This window comes from Salvelinus sp. IW2-2015, linkage group LG17 (genome assembly GCF_002910315.2).
Source record: "Salvelinus sp. IW2-2015 linkage group LG17, ASM291031v2, whole genome shotgun sequence".
NCBI lineage: Eukaryota > Metazoa > Chordata > Actinopteri > Salmoniformes > Salmonidae > Salvelinus > Salvelinus sp. IW2-2015.
Genome location: NC_036857.1, coordinates 24652541 through 24677064, shown reverse-complemented (window position 1 = coordinate 24677064; position 24524 = coordinate 24652541). Strand labels below are relative to the sequence as shown.

At 44.7% G+C, this 24524-nt stretch overlaps 1 pseudogene; it reads left to right on the top strand.

Moving 5' to 3' along the window:
- The first annotated feature begins 6842 nt into the window (after positions 1-6842).
- LOC111976304 (lysine-specific demethylase 9-like) lies at positions 6843-24347 on the top strand (annotated as a pseudogene).
- The last annotated feature ends 177 nt before the right edge of the window (positions 24348-24524 follow it).

Below are 24524 nucleotides of genomic sequence, written 5' to 3'. Positions count from 1 at the left end.
TCCTTTTAAAAGCAGCTTCTGTTTAGATCTCCTCCTTGCTCCTGTTAATCATAACTGGACATCTCCTCCCATAACAGTCCTACGCTCAGACAAGGCCTCGCCCAATGAGAGCTACACTGATTGTAACCAGTAGGCGGTCTGAACGGAGGCAGTGACTCCAGTCGAACATGTTTACTAACGAAGACCCCAATTCAATCAATGACAGATAAAGGAAATTGCACTACAGGTTAAGTGTTTATGCTGTACTAATGGTGTTAACCACAAAAAGACACACCCCACAAGTTGTTATCTCAAGGACAAAACCAAACCTTTCTTTGAAATACATTCTGAGTGAAACTGCAGTTTTCCTTTATCTGCAATTGATTGAATTGGGGCCTGAGACCCACGCTGGAGCACGATGTGGCTGAGTTGTTATTACAGAACACAAACACGCCACTGCCGCTGAATACACACAACATCACAATGATCGAGACCAGGAGAAAGTCGTTAACTAGATATTGATCAGTGAGATGTTCAAATGATGTATGTGCGTTCACCGGCATCAACTCTCTCCTGTCCTGATTTTAAGAAGAATGGATTTCTATGAGTTGTTTCTCGAAACCCCATTTCAGCTCCACTAAGTCCATCTCACTTTCTGGTTCTCCGCTACACATCTTTGCTCTTTCAATCACGCTAGCGCTACTCTTATCAGCTCTTGAGGGAAATTCAAACGTCAGCTGTGCGTGCGGTGGTGTAGAAAAGCTTACACCTACCTCCCTCAGATTCATATTGTCTGTGTGACTTAAAGCTCCTATTTGAAAGGTTATAATGGAAAGATTAATTTTGTTAGTGGATTATTGAATGTGCACTTATTATAGATTTCAAGATGCTTCACCACCTTCACATATTGAATATACAATATATCCCTTTAATATAACTACAGTCGCCAATCTGCTTCAGTATCACAATCGGTATTGTTATTTCTTTCTCAGCTAATTGGAGGTGGAACCAATGTCTCACTCACTATGACTCTCAATGCCTTTATTCCAGGTATGAAGGAGAAAGTGAACAATTCACCCTCAAGCTTTCCAAGACTCTCTGCATCCGACCAGCAGTCATCCCCCACCTCTCCATCCTCAATCTCCCTGTCCACCTCCGAGCTGTCCCGCCCCTCCTCCGCCAACAACTCTGCCCCCGAGGAGCCCTCTGACTGGGATACGTCTGCTGCAGCTGCACCCTCCCCCTCCAGGCTGCTGGAGCCCAACAAGGCCAGAGGGCAGCAGACTCACCACCATAGCCAGAGGAGAGCCAACAGCCCCAACAACAACACCCGTGATTCCATCACCTCCCACAACGACAAGCATGCTAACCCCAAGAGATCCACCGAAGCCCCGGCTGAAACCAAGGAGCGCCCCCAGAGCCCCAGGAAGACCGACAGAGTAGACCGAGACAACAAGGCAGGGAGTGCTGAACACAAGAATGGCTCAGTGGAGGGAGACCTGAGCAGCGAGAGGAAGGCCCATGGCCAGAGAGAGGGCCGGAAGGGTCGAGAGTGCCGCTCTTCCAGCCCCAGGAAGATGACCTCAAAGAGGGATCCGGAGGCAGCAGTCTCCAGGCAGCCCTCGAAGGGCCAGGAGGGTCAGAGGCACTCTAGGGGGCAGCATCCCATCTCCAACCCTAAGGGCACTCAGGGGAGAGAAAGGAGACACAAGGAGGAGGACTCCTCTCACAGACAAGAGAGGGAGACGAGAACCAGCGAGCACCGCAGGAAGGACACAGGGGTGGAACGAGAGGCAGAACCTCATAGATCCCACTCTCAGACACAGAAGGAGAAGACAGGGCCGGACTCAGAGGGCGGAACCCTGAATCGGAGAGAGAGGAGTCAGAGAGAGGGCAAACACAGAGAGGCAGCGGAGGAAGAGAATCAGAGGGACACCAGGGAGAGCACCAGTAGTGCTGTTAGCCAGGACTCCACATGCAACAGGAACCCCAGCAGCAAGAAGCAGGCCACCATCACCCCAGGGCCTTGGAAGGTCCCTAGCTCAGCCAAAATCCACTCTCATGTGGAGGGAAACTGATGCATCGTAGACTAACTAACCTGTCCATAACAGATACATACACAGCTTCTACAGTTCTGCTCATTTGCAGCATGATGACATTTAGAATGGACCAATGAGGATTGAGAGGATTTAGGCTATTTTGCGTCACTGTGTTAATCCATATCATCACATTGCCTCTTATTGCATATCAGTGCTTCTTTTCACAGTTTGCTTCAGCCAACCTTCCTACAGGCTGTTTTAATGTCCAGAGTTCAGTCAGTTTGTGGCTCTGCAGATGCGGTGCGTGCCTGTTGATCTGGAGGATGTGAAGTCCAATCTGTTTTCTGCCAATCAGACTCCAACCTGCTGGGAGGAAGTTGGTCCATGTCATGTGATGTATCGTCCTTTCTGTGATGTGAAACTCTTTTGTGGTTGAATGAAAGGAGATGCTTCCTCTCTGATGCTGGCTTTGATGAAGGATGTTGTTGTTTGTCACTACTGTATGAAGGTTTTAAAGACAGACTCTTATCCAGGCAATCACTCAGCATTTTGTGTTCCTGGTGGCTGGTGGGATTGATCCACTGCTATGTACCTGATGGATGTATAAAGAGGTGAGGGTGATTTCTCCTCAAGTCACTGGGAGATCAGGGGGGTTTGGTTTTCAATCATTTTCTTTCCATATCTAGAAATCCAGTCCAGACATGTTAACTGGTGTGTAGGCTACATGCTCTGTGCAGACTCGGAATCACTGTTGTCATCAGCTTTGCAGTGGATTTTAGATCATTACGGAAAAGCTTTATATGCATATCTATCTGAAGACCAGACACTTGTGGTTAGCTATATTGTTTACTACTACATGTGTGTTTATTATGACGCATATTGTAATTTATTGAGATTAAATGACAAAGAATAAGTATATATGTATCCATACTGAGCCATTCCATATTTTGATGTACTGACCACAGGAGGTTGGTGGCACCTTAATTGGGGAGAACGGGCTCATGGTAATGACTGGAGCGGTATCAGTGGAATGGTATCAAATACATCAAACACGTAGTTTCCAGGTGTTTGATGTCATTCCATTTACTCTGTTCCGGCCATTATTATGAGCAGTTCTAGTAAGTGTGTAGAAACATCACCACTGAAAATGTTAATTTGCTTTATTGCAGGAGAACTTTCCTATCCTCAAACTTGTAGTGTATTTGAGGTTTAAAAAGACTTCTGACACTTTCAAATTTCAGTCTTGATTTTCCCTTCCGAAAAATGTATCAACCCCTACAAAAGTGAACATGAATTGTAATTCACATAATAATTCACATTTCCTGTTCCTGCAGGATTATTTTCCTACTGTAGCAAACTGCCTCAAGTTAAGATCTTACATCTGTACTTCAATTACTGCTCATCACTACAGTGTTTTAGTGTACATCACATTACATTCACGTCACTGTATCAATAACTGTTCCCCCATGTTGGATGAGCCATGTCAATCATGTATGATAATTCTATCCCATATTAGTCTATGATCCGTATACATTGTATTTCTATCCATTCACAGCCCGTTCACATCCTTAATCGGTAATGTTGTTTATTGTAAGCAGCCATTTTAGATCCTCTGGTAAAATGTGTCTACTACAAGCTGACAGGTGTGTATTTTAGACAGTGCTGTAGCTTTGACTGTATGTTATCTAATATGTGTATTATTTAGCAAGGTGTTTTCTAATCTAAATGTGGGGGTAAATTAGCTGTATTGGCAGATTGAGGTTAAAAAGTGAGACCTTTGCATTTTTATGACACCACAATTTTTTTTCTTCCAACGTGCACATCAAAATGCTTTTAATTTTACACCAGTCCAAGATGTTAATATTAAATACATCTAAAAACTACAGTAATACCAAACATATCCTGATATATTCTGGTACACATCAGACCAAGGTTTCCCAAACTCAAACTCTGTCCAGATCAACTAGCCCATGTCAGCTACCGTTTTTTTATTAAGGTTTTTTAGCCCATAGATATTGTTGTAATATTTTTGTCACTCAAATAACATTAAACATGGCAAAATATATAGAATCGCAAGAAAATTAGCTTTAAAACTGGAAAATGTTCTTTGCACCCCAAACATTTGTTGGTAGAATTGCAGGAAATAAGCTTTAAGGCTGAAAAATTCTCTCCACCAACAAGAGGGGTGTGAACAGTGCTTGTGCCCATAAAAATAGACGTGGCACGTCAATGCGCAAGGGGTGCACAGGATGTTCCCCAATGTTGGAAGGGGGCGCTGAGTGAAAAAGTTTGTGAAACCCTGCTTTAGACTATAGTGCCCTCTTCTGGAGGAACGGAAATAAAGGAACTCCATGCGACAATCCCTGAAATGTTACACATTTTGGCAGACATTTTAATCCAGAGCGATTTACTGGAGCAATTAGGTTTACGTGCCTTGCTCAAGGGCTCATCGGACGATTTTTGACCCAGTCGGCTCAGGATTCGAACCAGCAACCGTTTTGGTTTCTGGCCCAACTGTCCTAACCGCTAGGCTACCTGCCGCCCCTAGTCTGTGMCATGATTTTACAAAATGACAGAAGTTTACACAATGATAGCCTAGTCTGTTTGAGGGCATCGTTATGTGGCAGCTTTGAAAATGATCTGACAAAACCTTACATTTGGGTGTGTCCAGCTTCAAGTCTTCTCTTTCAATCAACCTTTTAAATCTTGTGATAAAATCTTAGACAAGTTTAAGGATTATGATTTACTCTTCACCGTTATATTTAGTTTCCCTTTTACCTCCCATCATTCATGTCATGTGTCTGTATATAATAATGTGGCCTTGCATTGCTTCAACAGAAAACAGCCTTTTGGTCTTTACATTATGTGGTAGTTGTAAATGTTTATACATTGTACAGCACCTGTATAAATACATGCCTTCATTCAGAAAAACAACTGTAAATCGCTCCATTATTTTTTTTAAGTAATTGAGAAGAAAATGATATAAAGTGGTAAGAGAAAGTAATCTGGTCATGGCATTCTGTTCATGCACTGATAAATAAAGTTTTAGTGAATAAACGTATTCCATTGTGTGAAGCCTACAGTCATTGGTGTAAAGTGGGTTTTATCGGAGAGGAAGAGGCAAAGCAAGAGGGTTTACTCCGCCCAAAATCTGGAATTCTTTGAATGGTTTAACCCCTAACCCCTAGGTTTTGTATGGCTTAACCACTACTTAAATGTACGTGAGAAACACTCTTTTCACCCCACTTCGATTCCGAACTAAGTTACTTTTTCGTAACAGGTTCCGAGAATTAACATAGCAGGTTAGGAGACTTACGTTAATGTTAGGAAAAGGGTTTAGGGTTAGCGAAAATCACTTTGTATCGAAGTGTTTCCCATATGTATACAGAACAAAAATATAAACGCAACAATTTCAAAGATTTTATTGAGTTCAAAATCAAATCTGTTACAGTTCATAAATGGAAATCAGTCAATTGAAATAAATTCATTAGGCCCTAATCTATGGATGTCACATGACTAGGAACACAGATATGCATCTGTTGGTCACAGATAACGTGTTTTTTAAAGTGGCGTGGATCATAAAACCAGTCAGTATCTGCTGTGACCACCATTTGCCTCATGCAGCACGACACATCTCCTTAGCATAGAGTTGATCAGGCTGTTGATTGTGGCCTGTGGAATGCTGTCTCACTTCTGTTCAATGCCTGTGCGAAATTGCTGGATATTGGCGGGAACTGAAACATCCTATTGCACACGTCGATCCAGAGCATCCAAAACATGTTCAATGGGTGACATGTCTGGTGAGTATGCAGGCCATGGAAGAACTGGGACTTTTTTAGGAATTGTGTAGAGATCCTTGCGACATGGGGCCGTGCATTATCATGCTGAAATGAGATGATGGCGGCGGATGAATGGCACGACAATGGGCCTCAAGATCTCGTCATGGTATCTCTGTTCACGTTTTAAATAGATGGGATAGTTTGTCAGAATATATTTTTTCTTAGCAGTTTTGGAGAATTTACGAAGCACGTTAGGAGTATTAGTTTAAGGTTTGAAAAGGGTTAGGTAAATGCAACAACAAAAAACGTCAGTTTGACATAAGATGTATCCCGTCTAGCCGTGACCAATTGTTAGGGCGAAGACACGACTATCGTCATTATATCCACAACCTCTGGTTTCATAATTTTTATAAAATAAATTCACTCTGTATCTATAATTATAAACTGGGTGGTTCAAGCCCTGATTGCTGATTGGCTGACAGCGGTGGTATATTAGACCATATACCACGGGTATGCCATCTTTTATTTGTATTGCTCTAATTACGTTGGTAACCATTTTATAATAGCAATAAGGCACCTCGGGGGCTGTATCCAGGCACACCGCTTACCACACCCTCTCGTGCGTTATTGCTTAAATATACAATAGGCAGAATAGATGTTTTACATGATTTTGGTTCCGTTCAATATTCAACCTGAAATGTTTAGAACTATGGCAGAGGAGATTGCAATTAGGTCCTGTATGGTGTTGTGAGTTCGATTCCTGGTACCATCCATATGTAAAATGTATGCACGCATGAATGTAATAAAATCATTGGATGAAAGAGTTTGCTAAATGCCATATTGTTGTTATTATTAGTATATTATAACAACAAAGGTGCAGAGAAGGACCCGCACCCGCAACGTCCTCTGTCTATCTCTCCGAGAGTCGCTCAGTTTACCATTACGTCAGCTGTAAAAGTGAGTGCGTGCAGAGACGCACGCATTCTCTAAAACACGAACTTCAACTCCCAGATAGCCATGCAACTAACTACAATACTGAAAGTGCGCAAGAGCTGCCCATAGACCAGAAAGGGTGAAAAACTACAAATACAATATCCCTGGGCGCTTAAAAGAACTACAAACTCCCATCGAGTTGCGCAGTATGAATTTCTAGCCCTTTAAATGTACGTGCAAAATGGCTGCGCAGGTCGACTTGGTCCGTATTAAAGTAGAAAATAAGGTAAGGGACGGTCTTGATAAATTTGCCAAAGAAAAGAAGAAGAGGGAACAGTCACCGTCCGCGGATAAACGCCAGCGTTCATCCGAGGAGGCAAAGAAAGTAAAACTCCATCATCATCGGCACCACCATGACCCACAACATGTTCAACAGCAGCAGAATGGCCAACCACAACCACGCAACTCCAGTGCCGAAAAACCTACCCTACAACGACACCAGCAGCATCATCATCACCACCACCACCAGCACAACAACACCAACGATGCAAAGAAGGACTCCCACCTGCAGCCTCCTCTGCCTGCGCGGAAGGTGGTACCCGCAGCAGCCAAGTTGGACAGGAAGAAATCACTTCCCCCGGTTCTGCCGCATGGACTGTTCAATTTCACGCCCCTCAAAGTAGCCGAGCCCAAGGCCAAAATACAGGAGAGCAAGGAAAAGCACAGGGATAAAGAGCTCAAACTCAAACCTAAGAAGGAAAACACCGAGGCTAACGTAAAACATGGAGTAGGCCTATATAAGAAAAAGAAAGGTAGGTTATTCTTCAAATTCTATTCCATTATATTCGTATGTTACCACTCTTAATGCTTGAATCTTATGCAAAGTTACAATTAAGTCAGACAAACCTATGTTTGTTTACATACGCAAAATAATCAGCCAGATGATGCACATGCAAGTTCCATGAACGGGGTAYTTTTTATTTATATATATWTTTTTTTGCAATTGCCTGCCTTCTCAGACTCTATGGCACGCCCACTGATGTTAGGCCTACTTTTGTTGCAGAGAAGAAACTATGTAGCGAACGATGGTTAGTTTTGCAATACTCCTAGTTGTCAACCCTCCTACCATCATGGCAACCTGGCACCTAATCATCCCCAGCTTCCAATCGGCTCTCCAGGTCGTTGCTGTAACTGAGAATGTGTTCAGTCAACTTGCCTGGTAAAATAAAGAAATGAACCAATTGCAATTTGGGTATTGACAAATTATGTGCATAGGAATGAGCTATTGTCTTCCTGTCTCCAGAGCCCCATCGTGATGAGAACAGCAAGACTCAGTCGCTGGAGGAGTACCTGTTGAGGAAGAAGAAAAAGAAGCGGAGGCACCGGGAGGATGAGCGTGGTAAGACGATCCGCACGTACAACAAGGAGGTCCAGACCGTGTATGGCGGTCTGACTGACCACAGTCCTTCAGCCCGCCTTGGCCCCGTGAAGGAGGGGAAACACTGCCAGCCTGGTACAGGCGCCAACAACAACCACCTCACTCCTAAAGAGGTACACAGCCACAACCACACCCACCTCCCCTTCCTCTCCCCCCAAGACCACTTCATCCGCAGCTCGTCTCTGCAGACAGGCACCGTCTACGGACGCTTCATCCATGAGGAGCGCCAGGCCAACGGCGGAGCATCGGTCCTGCACGCCTACGCTGATGAGCTGTCCTCTCTACGGCCGGGGGAGATGGAGCACTTCGCCCAGGAGTTCCTAGAGCTGGCCTTCGCTGAGAGACCCAGAGGGGCAGCCCGCTACGCCCTGGCTGTGGTGCACAGGGCTGCTGCCTACCTACCTGACTTCCTGGACTACTTTGCCTTCAACTTCCCCTCCACGCCGGTCAAGATGGAGATCCTGGGGAAGAAGGATATAGAGACCACTACTATCGCTAACTTCCACTCTCAGGTATAGCAATACAACATTATGGAATTGGCCTGTCACTGTCCTTCTGATGTTGCCTGTGTGGGATTTCATAATAGGTTTTGTGTTAGCCTTACATTTAATATTAAGGCTGGGAATTGCCAGGGACCTCACAATACAATATTATCACAATACTTACACTGGAATACCATACACCCCCGCAAGACGGGGGCCCCATGAGCTCTGGGGGCACATAAGCTCTGAGGGCCCATGCACCTGTCATCGAAGTCTATTTTAAAACATTTAATAAATAATTTTGACAGTAACCCTCAAAAGTAATTTGTACACCTTTTTAATTTATATATGTTATAGGAAGCTAAGTGTTTTTTTTCTTGGGCTTCAGGACAGTGATTAAAAAATAAACTGATTGAAAGTATGAGGGGATATCAGTGAACAAATACCGTCCGTGGTCAAGGCTGCGACGGCGCCAGTGCAATGAGTGGAGCTTACTCAAGTGTTCAAATGCTCTTATCAGACTGAGAGCCTGATGCTTCTTCGGTAGTTCTTTATGAGTTTTAGTTTAGAAAACAATCTCTCCGTGGAAGTGACAGTTACAGGGATGGTAAAAGCAGCTTGATTGCCGTAGCAACCTCAGGGAAACTGGGACGAAGGGAGTTGTGCTTCAAATACAGCAGTTCTGTAACATCTTTCATTGAGCCTCTCATTTTCCTTAATTGCATGTTACGGAAAAATATGAGCCGAGGACAGGTCGTCTGGATACTGGACAGCAAATACATTGACAGATGCAAACAGATGATCGTCTTTAGCAGACAACAATTCTTGAGGGCTTGAACAAAAATACCTGTTGGTGATTTCGTTCAAATCAAATTTTATTGGTCACATACACATATTTACCAGATGTTGTTGCGGGTGTAGTGAAACGCTTGTGTTCCTAGCTCCAACAGTGCAGTAATATCTTAACAATACACAACAAGATGCACAAATCTAAAAGTAAATGAATGGAATTAAGAAATATATAAATATTAGGACGAGCAATCTTAGAGTCTAGAGTATAAATGTGTGTGTGTATATGGGATGTATAGACATTATGGACAGTATGTTGATATACTAAATATTCTGTAGAATGGGCTCCCGAGTCGCGCAGTGGTCCCAGTGCTTGAGGCGTCACTATAGATACCCTGGTTTGAATCCAGGCTGTATCACAACCGGCCGTGATTGGGAGTCCCATAGTGCGTCGCACAATTGGCCCAGCATCGTCCGGGTTTGGCCGGTGTCGGCAGTCATTGTAAATAAGAATTTGTTCTTAACTGACTTGCCTAGTTAAATAAAGGTTAAATAAAAAACGAGAATACGTAGGATAGAATACTATACATACAGCAATAGTTTAATAGAATGTCCTTGATTAGAATACAGTATATAAATATGAAATGAGTAAAAGCGTATGTAAACATTCTGAAAGTGACCAGTGTTCCATGTCTATGTGCATAGGGCAGCAGCCTCTTAGGGGAAAGGTAGAGTAACAGGGTGGTAGTCGTCTAGTGACAATGGCTAAGTACAGGGCAGGGTACTGGGTGGAGGCCGGCTAGTGATGACTGTCGAACAGTCTGGTGGCCTTGAGACAGAAGCTGTTTTTCAGTTCTCGGTCCCAGCTTTGATGCAACTGTACTGACCTTACCTTCTGGATGATAGCAGGATAAATAGGCCGTGGCTCGGGTGGTTGATGTCCTTGATATTTTTGGCTTTCCTGTGACATCGGGTGCTGTAGATGTCCTGGAGGGCAGGCAGTGGACCCTTGTATAAATATATATATAAGCGTAGCGGAAGTATTGTTTCCTACCTTCACCACCCGAGCTTGGAGGACACTGTGGTGTTGAATGCTGAGCTGTAGTCAATGGAAAGCATTCTTAGATAGGTATTCTTCTTGTCCAGGTGGGATAGGGCAGAGTACAGTGCGACGGCGTTTTCATCGTCCATGGATCTATTGGAGCGGTATGCAAATGGAGGGGGGACTAGGGTGTCAGGTAAGGTGAAGGTGATATGATCCTTAACTAGCCTCTCAAAGCACTTCATGCTGACAGAAGTGAGTGCTACGGGGCGATAGTCATTTAGTTCAGTTACCTTGTCTATCTTGGGTACAGGAACAATGGTGGACATCTTGAAGCAAGTGGGGACAGCAGACTGGGATAGGGAGAGATTGGATATGTACGTAAACACTCCAGATGGCTAGGGATGCCCTCTGGGCCTTCAGCCCTGCAAAGGTTAACACGCTCAAGTCGTACTCACGCCGGCCACGGGGATTGAGAGCTCACAGACCTCGGGAACGGCCTACATCTGTTATCCTGTGTTATTCTCAAAGCGGGCGAAGAAGGTAATTAGCTTGTCTGGGAGCAAGTCATCGGTATCTGCGACGTGGCTCGTTCTCCCTCTGTAATCCGTGATTGTCTGGAGTCCCTGCCACATACGTCTTGTGTCTGAGCCGCTGAATTGCGACTCCACTTTGTCTCTGTACTGATGTTTTGCCTGTTTGATTAACTTACGGAGGTCATAACTGGACTGTTTGTACTCAACCATCTCTCCCAGTCACCTTGCCGTGGTTAAATCCAGTGGTTCGTGCTTTCAGTTTTGCGAGAATGCTGCCATCTATCCACGGTTTTTGGTTTGGGTATGTTTTTATAGTCACAGTGGGAACAACATCCCATACAGTGCATTGACTTTTCCACATTTTGTTAAGTTACAGCCTTATTTTAAAATTGATTAAAACAATTATAATGTAATACTCATCCGTCTACACACTACTCCATAATGAGAAAGCAAAAACAGTTAAGAAATGTTTGCTAATTTATTACAATTAAGAAACAGATACCTTATTTAAATACAGTTGAAGTCGGAAGTTTACATACACTTAGGTTGGAGTCATTAAAACTCGTTTTTCAACCACTGCACACATTTCTTGTTAACAAACTATAGTTTTGGCATGTCGGTTAGGACATCTACTTTGTGCATGACACAATTTATTTTTCCAATAATTGTTTACCGACAGATTATTTCACTGTATCACAATTCCAGTGGGTCAGAAGTTTCCATACACTAAGTTGACTGTGCCTTTAAACAGCTTGGAAAATTCCAGAAAATGATGTCATGGCTTTAGAAGCTTCTGATAGGCTAATTGACATCATTTGATTCAATCGGAGGTGTACCTGTGGATGTGTTTCAAGGCCTACCTTCAAACTCAGTGCCTCTTTGCTTGACATCAGGTGGAAATCAAAAGAAATCAGCCAAGACCTCAGAAACAAATTGTAGACCTCCACAAGTCTGGTTCATCCTTGGGAGCAATTTCCAAACGCCTGAAGGTACCACATTCATCTGTACAAACAATAGTACGCAAGTATAAACACCATGGGACCACGCAGCCGTCATACCGCTCAGGAAGGAGCGGCGTTCTGTCTCCTAGAGATGAACGTACTTTGGTGCGAAAAGTGCAAATCAATCCCAGAACAACAGCAAAGGACCTTGTGAAGATGCTGGAGGAAACGGGTACAAAAGTATCTATATCCACAGTAAAACGAGTCCTATATCGACATAACCTGAAAGGCCGCTCAACAAGGAAGAAGCCACTGCTCCAAAACCGCCATAAAAAAGCCAGACTACGGTTTGGAACTGCACATGGTGACAAAGATCGTACTTTTTGGAGAAATGTCCTCTGGTCTGAAGAAACAAAAATGGAACTGTTTGGCCATAATGACCATCGTTATGTTTGGAGGCAAAAGGGGGAGGCTTGCAAGCCGAAGAACACCATCCCAATCGTGAAGAACAGGGGTTGTAGCATCATGTTGTGGGGGTGCTTTGCTGCAAGAGGGACTGGTGCACTTCACAAAATAGATGGCATCATGAGGAAAGGAAAATGATGTGGATCTATTGAAGCAACATCTCAAGACATCAGTCAGGAAGTTAAAGCTTGGTCGCAAATGGGTCTTCCAAATGGACAATGACCCCAAGCATACACAACAATAAGTTGTGGCAAAATGGTTTAAGGACAACAAAGTCAAGGTATTGGAGTGGCCATCACAAAGCCCGAACCTTAATCCTATAGATAATTTGTGTGCAGAACTGAAAAAGTGTGTGCAGGCCAGGAGGCCTTCAAACCTGACTCAGTTACAACAGCTCTGCCAGAAGGAATGGGCCAAAATTCACCCAACTTATTGTGGGAAATGTTTGACCCAAGTTAAACAATTTTAAAGGAAACGCTACCAAATACTAATTGAGTGTATGTGAACTTCTGACTCACTGGGAATGTGATGAATGAAATAAAAGCTGAAATAAATAATTCTCTACTATTATTCTGACATTTCACATTCTTAAAATAAAGTGGTGATCCTAACTGACCTAAGACAGGGAATTTGTACTAGGATTAAATGTCAAGAATTGTGAAAAACTGAGTTTAAATCTATTTGGCTATGGTGTATGTAAACTTCCGACTTCAACTGTAAGTATTCAGACTCTTTGCTATGAGACTCGTAATTGGGCTCAGGTGCATCCTGTTTCCATTGATCCACCCTGAGATGTTACTACAACTTGATTGGAGTCCACCTCTGGTAAATTCAATTGATTGGAAATTATTTGTAAAGGCACATACCTGTCTATATAATGTGCCACAGTTGACAGTGCATGTCAGAGCAAAAACCAAGCCATGAGGTCGAAGGAATTGTCCGTAGAGCTCCGAGACAGGATTGTGTCGAGGCACAGATCGGGGGAAGGGTACCAAAACATTTCTGCAGCATTGAAGGTCCCCAAAAACACAGTGACCGCCATCATTCTTAAATGGAAGAAGTTTGGAACCACCAAGACTCTTACTAGAGTTGGCCAAACTGAGCAATCAGGGGAGAAGGGCCTTGGTCAGGGAGGTGACCAAGAACCCGAAGGTCACACTGACAGAGCTCCAGAGTTCCTCTGTGGAGATGGGAGAACATTCCAGAAGGACAACCATCTCTGCAGCACTCCACCAATCAGGCCTTTATGGTAGAGTGGCCAGACGGAAGCCACTCCTCAGTAAAAGGCACATGACAGCCAGCTTGGAGTTTGCCAAACGGCACCTAAAGGACTCTCAAGATTATCTGTTCTGACGAAACCAAGATTGAACTCTTTGGCCTGAATGCCAAATGTCACGTCTGGAAGAAACCTCGCACCATCCCTAAAGTGAAGCATGGTGGTAAGCAGCATCATGCTGTGGGGATGTTTTTCAGCGGCAGGGACTGGGAGACTAGTCAGGATTGAGGAAAAGATGAACGGAGCAAAGTCAAGAGATCCTTGAAGAAAACCTGCTCCAGAGCGCTCAGACCTCAGACTGGGGCGAAGGTTCACCTTCTAAAGGACAATGACCCTAAGCACACAGCCAAGACAACGCAGGAGTGGCTTCGGGACAAGTCTCTGAATGTCCTTGAGTGGCCCAGCCAGAGCCCGGACTTGAACCAGATCGAACATCTCTGGAGAGACCTGAAAATAGCTATGCAGCGACGCTCCCCATCCAACCTGACAGAGCTTGTGAGGTTCTGCTGTGAAGAATGGGAGAATCTCCCCAAATACAGGTGTGCCAAGCTTGTAGCGTAATACCCAAGAAGACTCAAAGCTGTAATCGCTGCCAAAGCTGCTTCATCAAAGTACTGAGTAACGGGTCTGAATACTTATGTAAATATATATTTTTTTTTTATACATTTGCAAAAATTACCAAAACTCTGTGTTTGCTTTGTCATTATGAGGTATTGTGTATAGATTGAGGGGGGAGAAAAGATTTAATCCATTTTAGAATAAGGCTGTAACTTAACAAACTTTGGAAAAAGTCACGGGTCTGAATACTTAATGAATGCACTGGATGTACTTCCTTATGAACTCAGTGACGGTGATTCTGAGACAATTCTGAGACAACCTGAATAGTAGTCTTGATTACTCTTGGGTATGGTGCTACAAGCTTGGCACACCTGTATTTGGGGAGTTTCTCTCATTCTTCTCTGCAGATCCTCTCAAGCTCTGTCAGGTTGGATGAAGAGCATATTTCTTCTGGTCTGTGTGCTTAGGGTCGTTGTCCTTTTGGAAGGTGAACCTTCCCCCCAGTCTGAGGTCCTGAGCGCTCTGGAGCAGGTTTTCATCATGGACCTCTCTTTACTTTGCTCCTTTCATCTTTTCCTCACTACTGACTCGTCTCCCAGTCCCTGCCACTGAAAAACATTCCCACTGCATGATGCTGCCATCACCATGCTTCACCGTAGGGATGGTATTGGCCAGGTGATGAGCAGTGTCTGGTTTCCTCCAGACGTGACGCTTTGCGTTCAGGCCAAATAGTTCAATCTTGGTTTCATCAGACCAGAGAATCTTGTTTCTCGTGGTCTGAAAGTCCTTTAGGTGCCTTTTGGCAAACTCCAAGCGGGCTGTCATGTGCCTTTTTACTGAGGAGTGGCTTCCGTCTGGCCACTCTATTATAAAGGACTGATTGGTGGAGTGCTGCAGAGATGGTTGTCCTTCTGGAATGTTCTCTCATCTCCACAGAGGAACTCTGGAACTCTGTCAGAGTGACTATCGGGTTCTTGGTCACCTCCCTGACCAAGGCCCTTCTCCCCCGATTGCTCAGATTGTTCTTGGGGATCTTCAATGCTGCAGAAATGTTTTGGCACCCTTCCCCAGATCTGTGCCTCGACACAATCCTGTCTCGGAGCTCTAAGGACAATTCCTTCGACCTCATGGCTTGGTTTTTGCTCTGACATGCACTGTCAACTGTGGGACCTTATATAGACAGGTGTGTGCCTTTTCTAAATAATTTCCAATCAATTGAATTTACCACAGGTGGACGCCAATCAAGTTGTAGAAACATCTCGTTTTTTATTTTTAATACATTTGCAAAAATGTTTTAAAGAACAGTTTTCGCCTTGACATTATGGGGTGTTGTGTTTAGATTAATGAGGAAAAAATGTATTGAATCCATTTTAGAATAAGGCTGTAACTTAAAAGTGAAGGGGTCTGAATACTTTCCAAATGCACTGTATTTCTGCTTCAGGACAAGAGGGAGCCATGAGAAATTAGTTTTGATCAGTCATGGAAACAATTTATTTTCAGCACTTTTGTTTCAATATTTCAAAATATAAGGAAAGAATCTAATAAGGAAAAAATCTGGAGTTTTGGTGCAAGTACAGCCGACTTGCAACAAAATAATATGGCCATAATGTCAAAAGTAATATCCCGATATGTAACTGTATCAATGTTTTCCCCCGTCACTTAAATATGCTGGCAGTGGTCACCAACCCTGGTCCTGGAGAGTTACAGGCTGTGGAGGGTTTTGTTCCATCCCATCGTCAAGACGTCAACCAGCCTGATAAAGTGATTGACTGTGAATCAGGTGTTATAGCTTTGTTTGGGTTATAGCTGTGTACCCACCAGTACTTATCTTAGACAAAGTTATGAATGAGCTCAACAGTCAGTCTGTTAGCTATCTAATAGTTATTTCATTCCAAAGTACACCAATGTTAAGTTTATAGCTGAACTCCTGCCAAGTTTTCCCTGTTGCTCTGCTCCCTAGAGGCCTAATGGAGTGGCTCTAGACTTGTTCCATGACGTTTTCCCTGTTGCTCTGCTCCCTACAGGCCTAATGGAGTGGCTCTAGACTTGTTCCAATGACGTTTCCTGTTGCTCCTGCCTCCCTAGAGGCCTAATGGAGTGGCTCTAGACTTGTTCCATGACGTTTTGCTGTCGTGTTTGACCAGACCAATGGATTCTCATAGGGCTGATACTACCACACACCACGGTTTATACAGTGCTCTGTGCAGTTTACACAGACAATTAGACAATTAGTTTAATGCAGCCTTTCCACTGCAATATCCAAGTGCTATTAATGGGTTCAGGGGAGGAAAATGAATGCATGGCACTGCTTGATTATGTTGCACTAACTAACTAGGGTTAGCTAAATGGTGGAAAGCCTTGGACGGCTCCATGCTCACCAAAACATCCATCTAGGTCAGTTTTAGTCCAATCATAATGATATATTAAAGCCTGAAGCCAATGCACATTGGCATTGCATTAATTTCAGATTGAGCCAAATCAACATTACCTCTCCACCTGTGTGCTGACTGTAGGTGGGTCGGACCAGGCTGGCCCCATGAACGGTACAGTCTGACCTCTGACCTCTCTCTGTTCTGTAGGTGGGCGGACCTACTGCTCGGGAGCTACCGGGCCGGTCCCATGAGACAGATCAGTCTGGTGGAGCCATGGCAGAGGAGGTGGGGACTACTTCCAGAGTTCTTGGACATCTGGAGGAGTCCCCTTTCTGAAGGTCAGAGGATAAGAGAATGGATGTTGGGGATGTTGGTGCTTGGACTTTATCAAATGATTAATACAAAACAACCTACTTTCTATTTATTCTTACTAGCCTCCTGGCCATAGTTTTACAACTGAAATTAGGTCTGTGTTTATGTGTAGGCCTATAGCTATGGTTGGTTTAGTGTAGGCCTATAGCTATGGTTGGTTTATGTGTAGGCCTATGCTATGCTGTTTATGTGTAGCCTAAGCTATGCTTGGTTTATGTGTAGGCCTATAGCTTATAGTTGGTTTATGTGTAGGCCTATAGCTATGGTTGGTTTATGTGTAGGCCTATAGCTATAGTTGGTTTATGTGTAGGCCTATAGCTATGGTTGGTTTATGTGTAGGCCTATAGCTATAGTTGTTTATGTGTAGGCCTATAGCTATGCTTGGTTTATGTGTAGGCCTATAGCTATGGTTAAACTGACTAAAGTCAGACAGATGTAGTTATTATTGATCATTCTGTCTCAATGTAGGCCTTGGATTTTTTTTGAATTAATGGTTGTATATGCAGAGTATGATGTCACTGAAACCCTGTCCATCCAGATGACCCTACCTTGGGGCAGTCTCTCCAGCCTGAAGCTGGACTGTCGTTCCCAGAGTGATGATGGGCCCATCATGTGGGTCCGGCCAGGTGAGCAGATGGTGCAACCGCTGACATCCCAAGTCACCCTTCAAACGACGCAGGTAGCCTAAACATCCCAGGACTTTTATCATAGTAACACAGTAATAATATAGTAATAACATAGTATTACTATATGTGTCCTAACACATAAGTAGCCTCCTTATAGAGTATCATTTATTAGTTTGTGACGGTGTAGCTCTACTCCCTTCTTCGCTTCCCATTCCTCCTTTCCTTTCCCACTCCTCTCTGTCCTCACTGTCTTCCTCCTTTCTTTTCTCACTCCTCCTCTCTGTCCTCACTGTCTCCTCCTTTCCTTTCCCACTCCTCTCTGTCCTCACTGTCTCCTCCATCCCTTTTCCCACTCCTCCTCTCTGTCCTCACGTGTCCCTCCATCCCTTTTCCCACTCCTCCTCTCTGTCCTCACTGTCTCCTCCATCCTTTCTCCACTCCACCTCTCTGTCCTCACTGTCTCCCTCCATCTCTTTCTCACTCCTCCTCTCTGTCCTCACTGTCTCCCTCCATCCCTTTTCCCACCCTCCTCTGTCCTCAACTGGCTCCTCCATTCCTTTCTCACTCCTCCTCTGTCCCTCAATGTCTCCTCCATCCCTTTTCCCACTCCACCCTCTCTGTCTCCACTGTCTCCCTCCCCATCCCATGTTTCCCACTCCTCCTCTTGCCTCCTACTGTCTCCCTCCATCCCGTTTCCACTCCTCTCTTCCTCACTGTCCCCTCCATCCCTTTCCCACTCCTCTTGTCTTCCTGTCTCCCTCCATCCCTTTCCACTCCTCACTGTCTCCTCCATCCTTTCCACTCTCACTGTCTCCCTCCACCCTTTTCCACTCCTCCTCTGTCCTCGCTGTCTCCCCCATCCCTTTTCCACTCCTCCTCTGTCCTCGCTGTCTCCCTCCATCCCTTTTCCCACTCCTCCTCTCTGTCCTCGCTGTCTTCCCTCCATCCCTTTTCCCATTCCTCTCTGTCCTCACTGTCTCCTCATCCCTTTCCACTCCTCCTCTGTCCTCACTGTCTCCCTCCTTCCCTTTCCACTCCTCCTCGGCCTCACTGTCTCCCTCCATCCTTTTCCCACTCCTCCTCACTGTCTCCCTCCATCTCTTTCCCACTCCTCCTCTCTGTCCGCACTGTCTCCTCCATCCCTTTTCCCACTCCTCTCTGTCCTCACTGTCTCCTCCATCCTTTCCCACTCCTCTCTGTCCTCACTGTCTCCCTCCATCTCTTCCCAGTCCTCCTCTCTGTCCTCACTGTCTCCCTCCATCCCTTTTCCCACTCCTCCTCTGTCCTCACTGTCTCCCTTCATCTCTTCCCACTCCTTCTCTGTCCTCACTGTCTCCTCCATTCCTTTCTCTGTAGTCAATGTCTCCCCATCCTTTTCCCACTCCTTCTCTGTCCTCACTGTCTCCCTCCATCCCTTTCCACTCCTTCTCTCTGTCCTCACTGTCTCCCTCCATCCCTTTTCCCACTCCTCCTCTCTGTCCTCACTGTCTCCCGCCATCCCTTTTCTCACTCCTCCTCTCTGTCCTCACTGTCTCCCTCCATCCCTTTCCCACTCCTCCTCTGTCCTCAATGTCTCCCTCCATCCCTTTCCACTCCTCCTCTGTCCTCAATGTCTCCCTCCATCCCTTTCCCACTCCTCCTCAGTGAGGGACAGTCTCCCTCCATCCCTTTTCCCACTCCTCCTCTCTGTCCTCACTGTCTCCCTCCATCCCTTCCCACTCCTCCTCTCTGTCCTCACTGTCTCCTCCATTCCTTTCTCTGTCTCAATGTCTCCCTCCATCCCTTTTCCCACGTCTCCTCTGTCCTCACTGTTCTCCTCCATCCCATTTCCACTCCTCCTCTCTGTCTCACTGTCTCCCTTCATCTCTTTCTCACTCCTCTCTGTCCCAACTGTTCTCCCCATCCCTTTCCCACCTCCTCTCTTCCTCACTGTCTCCTCCATTCCTTTCTCTGTCCTCAATGTCTCCCTCCATCCCTTTTCCCACTTCTCCTCTGTCCTCACGTCTCCTCCATCCCTTTTCCCATCCTCCTCTCTGTCCTCACTGTCTCCCTCATCCCTTTTCCCACTCCTCCTCTGTCCTCAAGTCTCCCTCCATCCCTTTTCCACTCCTCCTCTGTCCTCACTGTCTCCCCCATCCCTTTCCCACTCCTCCTCTCTGTCCTCACTGTCTCCCTCCATCCATTTTCCCACTCCTCCTCTCTGTCCTCACTGTCTCCCTCCATCCCTTTCCCACTCCTCCGTCTCGCTCACGTCCCTCATCCCTTTTCCCACTCCTCCTCTTCCTCCTGTCTCCCTCCATCCCTTTTCCCACTCCTCCCTCTGTCCTCGCTGTTTCCCTCCATCCCTTTTCCCACTCCTCCTCTGTCCTCGCTGTCTTTCCCTCCATCCCTTTTCCCACTCCTCCTCTGTCACTCGCTGTCTCCCTCATCCCTTTTCCCACTCCTCCTCTGTCTCGCTGTCTCTCCATCCCTTTTCCCACTCCTCCCTCACTGTCTCCCTCCATCCCCTTTTCCCATTCCTTCTGTCCTCACTGTCCCCTCCATCCCTTTTCCATTCCTTCTGTCCTCACTGTCTCCCTCCATCCCTTTTCCCACTCCTCCTCTCTGTCCTCACTGTCTCCCTCCATCCCTTTTCCCACTCCTCCTCTGTCCTCACTGTCTCCCTCCATCCCTTTTCCCACTCCTTCTCTTTCCCAGTCCTCCTCTCTTCCTCTTCTCTGCTAGTGGTTGACTGTAGTATGTGCTCTCCCTTTCCTCTCTATAGGTCCATGAATGAGATTAAGAACCTTCACTACCTGCCCAGGACCAGTGAGCCCAGAGAGGTGCTGTTTGAGGACCGGACCAGGGCTCATGCTGACCACGTGGGCCAGAGCTTCGACTGGCAGAGTACGGCAGCAGTGGGCGTGCTGAAGGCTGTGCAGTTTGGGGAATGGTGAGTTTTTACTGAAAGTAGGGCAGTTTGGGGAATGTTGAGTGTTTGGGAAGTGTTTGTTTTTCATTCAGGTCTGCTTGGCTCTCAGCTGCAATGCAGTATGACTATGATGGTTAAATAATTCCAGTTTGGGATGCTTCATCCAGTGTTTCTGTTGTCATCACGGATTCCTGTTATTTGTTAAACTAATTTGACTCTTCACCTTTGATTCCACATTGTATCAACATTTGTGTAGGTGTGAACTAACTGTCTTTGATCTACAGGAGTGCGCGTCCGAGGATAACCAAAGATGTGGTGTGTTTCCACGCAGAAGACTTTAACGATGTGGTCCAGAGACTGCAGCTGGATCTTTACGAGCCCCCCGTGTCTCAGGTAGGAACTGAGCTCTTATTGAACCTTGAATCTGTTAGGGTGATGCATGAATCTCCTCTATATGGGATCATAGCAGATCAGATGTCTGATAGACTTAGTCATAAAAAGGATCAGACATGAGGGGGAAAGCCTTGGCGTGGATGTCATAATATGCCATTTAGTGAGTCAGTTTAGAGCTTTAATTTGCAGAACCAGAGTCTTTATTCTGGTCCCAGAGAATGACCAATTCTGCATGATCTTATCTGGAGTGTTCTGGAATTCAGTTCAGTGTTGGTGAAGATACCAGGCAGACGTGACAGGACAGACTTACTGCTGCTGTGTGGGAATGGATCTGGTAGGCCTGCCTCTAGTCCTCCTCTCTCTCTGCAGTGTGTCCAGTGGGTGGACGATGCCAAGCTGAACCAGCTGAGGCGGGAAGGCATCCGCTACGTCCACGTGCAGCTGTGTGACGACGACATCTACTTCATCCCCCGGAACGTCATTCACCAGTTCAAAACTGTCTCTGCAGTCTGCAGCCTGGCCTGGCACATCCGCCTCAGACAGTACCATGACGAGAAGGTCTGCGGAGAACACGCCCTACACAAGCCCAACGACCAGAGCACAACATCGGATCAATTCTTCTCATCCTCCCCCTCCCCGGCCCAGCCAGATGCCAAAGTGCCCCACTGTGCCGGTCTGCAGGCACAGAGAGACAAGACCCAGGGAGGGGTGACCAAGACTGAGGAACCAGTGTTTCAGAGGCCTACTACTCCACCTAGAGAGCCCCGGCCAGTCCGTCCTCAGTCTGCACACCTGCCCCCTCCCTTCCTGGGCATCAGCCCCTTGCCACATGCTCCCTCTGGTTCTGGTTCTAACCCCTCCACCGTAGAGCCGAGTCTTCCACTGCCCCTGGTCTGGCCTCCCCCTGGTCTAGACTACAACTCCCCGCGACCCCACCAGGATGTACAGCGTCACCGCCCCACTGACTTCTTCAAATGACCTTCCCTCCCCTTTATTCCTTTAGCTCTGTTTACTAGCCTCTAAGGAAGAGCAGTTTATTTAAAGGAATGTGACTGTGTGCACTTATGACACTTTCTGAAAATGTTATTCTTGAACTTCTCTTTAAATTATTCAGATTATAAAGTATTATTTTTATTTGTAAATTCAGGATCAGAGACGAGCTTAGAAATGGTTTTTTTCTTAGCCAAAGTGTGAAATGTACATTTAGGAACATTTGTCAGAAAAAGTGTGTGTTTATTTGTTAGTTCCTGAAACTGAGGGCCCTCTGGGGAGTTTCCTAACTTGCTTCGAGAGTTAAAGGCAACTCTCTTTGCCAGTCGAGAGAGACTACCAAGGTGTACAGTATATCATGTACATTGCCTAATTGGTTTTTAGATAAAAGTGCCTGCCACCCGAAGAACAGCAATCAGTCTCAAATACATATATATATTTTTATTCTTAGAGTAGCCTTCTTGAGACTTTCTCTGATGGTGAATGTAAAAGGGTAAAAAAACATACAAAAAAACTGTTGAAATTCACATTTAAGATATTTTCCTAACTTGTTAAACTTATTTTTGTCTGTGCTTCACAAATGCAGATTTGGCCTGCGTTTTATATTGTTTTATTTTATATTGGATTGTGGATTAATATAATTTTTAGATGTGTACTGTAAAAAAAAAATCTACTGTTAACAATGAATGCATGTTCTGGTGTTTGACACTGACGTTGATACAGTACAATAGTTTATGTCCAAAATATTGTCCAACTTTCAGCCATTTCTATCAATGTTATGCCATGTTTGGATGTTTTATTACTTTCCTTTACTACTGTCCCTTTCCTTTACTACTGTCCATTTACTTTACTACTGTCCCTTTCCTTTACTACTGTCCCTTTACTTTACTACTGTCCCTTTCCGTTACTACTGTCCCTTTCCGTTACTACTGTCCCTTTCCGTTACTACTGTCCCTTTCCGTTACTACTGTCCCTTTCCGTTACTACTGTCCCTTTACTTTACTACTGTCCCACTTTTACACTGCTTCTGATGTTTTATTTATTCAGCATTTAGTTAAACTAGGTAGCCTAGCGGTTGGGCCAGTATCCGAAAGGTTGCTGGTTCGAATCCCCGAGCTGACTATGTGAAAAATCGATGTCAATGGGCCCTTGAGGAAGTCACTTAACCCTACTTGCTCCTTCCTGTAAGTCGCTCTGGATAAGAGGATCTGCTAAATGACTCAAATGTAAAACAAATGGCCATATGTTCTGAAGTAAGTCTATTACTTTAGGCTGTCCCTTATAATGAGTTTTAAGAGGTTAAACCTGTGTGAGGTGTTCCACAAGTTGTGCCTGTTTGAGGTGAGGGCAGTTTGGGTCTGTGATGGTGCACATGGCAAGAATGGTTCTGGTCACCAATCACTTTTGTGAAATGTTTTCCTGAAAAAACACCCACGCATTTTAAAATGCAATATATTATCTATTGTTATCTAGAATTATGTGAATGCTGTCAGTGTACTTTGTCATACATGTTTTCTCTGTGTTTTGATGAAAATGTCACACCCGTCTATGGGGGATAGTACTGTGATAGGTCAAATCTGAGTTCAATGTAGTGACCACTATTGTGATTGTATTTCTTGTTTTTGCACTTGTCTGTCTGGTGGTAACTATGCTGAAAAAGAAGTCTATGTAAGGGAGAGCTGGTTGTTCCTTCGCCTCTGAAGCCCAGGTCAGGTGAAGGAGACAGGAGTTGGAAGGCTGGCCTCTCGACTAGTTGTTCCTTTAAAAGTCTGTTCAGTACAACTGCTGCATTTCCCTAGGATTCAGATTAGGGTTTAGCTAGCATTTTAGTTCCTTGACAATTCTGCCCATTTGAAACTGTGATTTGTTTGTAGGCCTATAAACCTATAATAACACAGACTATACATTGCTTCATGACTTCCAGATGTGGAATCTGTAGACTAGAAGGTTTAGAATCAGGTTGGTTAAATAAGTAATAAGAACAGTATGAAGATATAATTACCTTTTGGAATGAACATTGGTCATTTAAAACAATGGCTTTCATGTATTTGAAGTGTTTCTCAAACATGCAGTTTTTCTGAAAATTCAAATGGCTAGTTATTGCGATTTGTTAAACAGATGGTTGTCATAGGTACTGAAATTAATTGGCAGCTAGCTCCTGTTTCTAACTTTTGTCAAATTCTATTGTGTAGTCTGCCTGATGACCAAGGCCTGCTATGTGTAGTTTTAATACGAATAATTATTGTTGTTGATGTTTGTATTTTAATGAATTATATCCATATAAAAAAATGAAGAAAACGTTTTTGGGTAAAACAAGTTACATTTATAGAATTCTGTTATTAAAAGTGAGATCAATCATGTGAATTGAGTAGAAAACAAAAGTTTCTTGTATTTTTCTAAATAAATAATTGTATGTGTGCATTATGTATGAATTATCAGTGACATTACTTTTGTAAGCATTATAGATAAGAAAACAGTGATCCTCAAATGGGTAAATTTAGAGCAATATGTATTTTCTTTACTTTTTAAATTATAGCCCATATAGAAAACACATCCACCAAGTTACAACAATGAATGTGATGTATGCAGAATACAGACTTGTC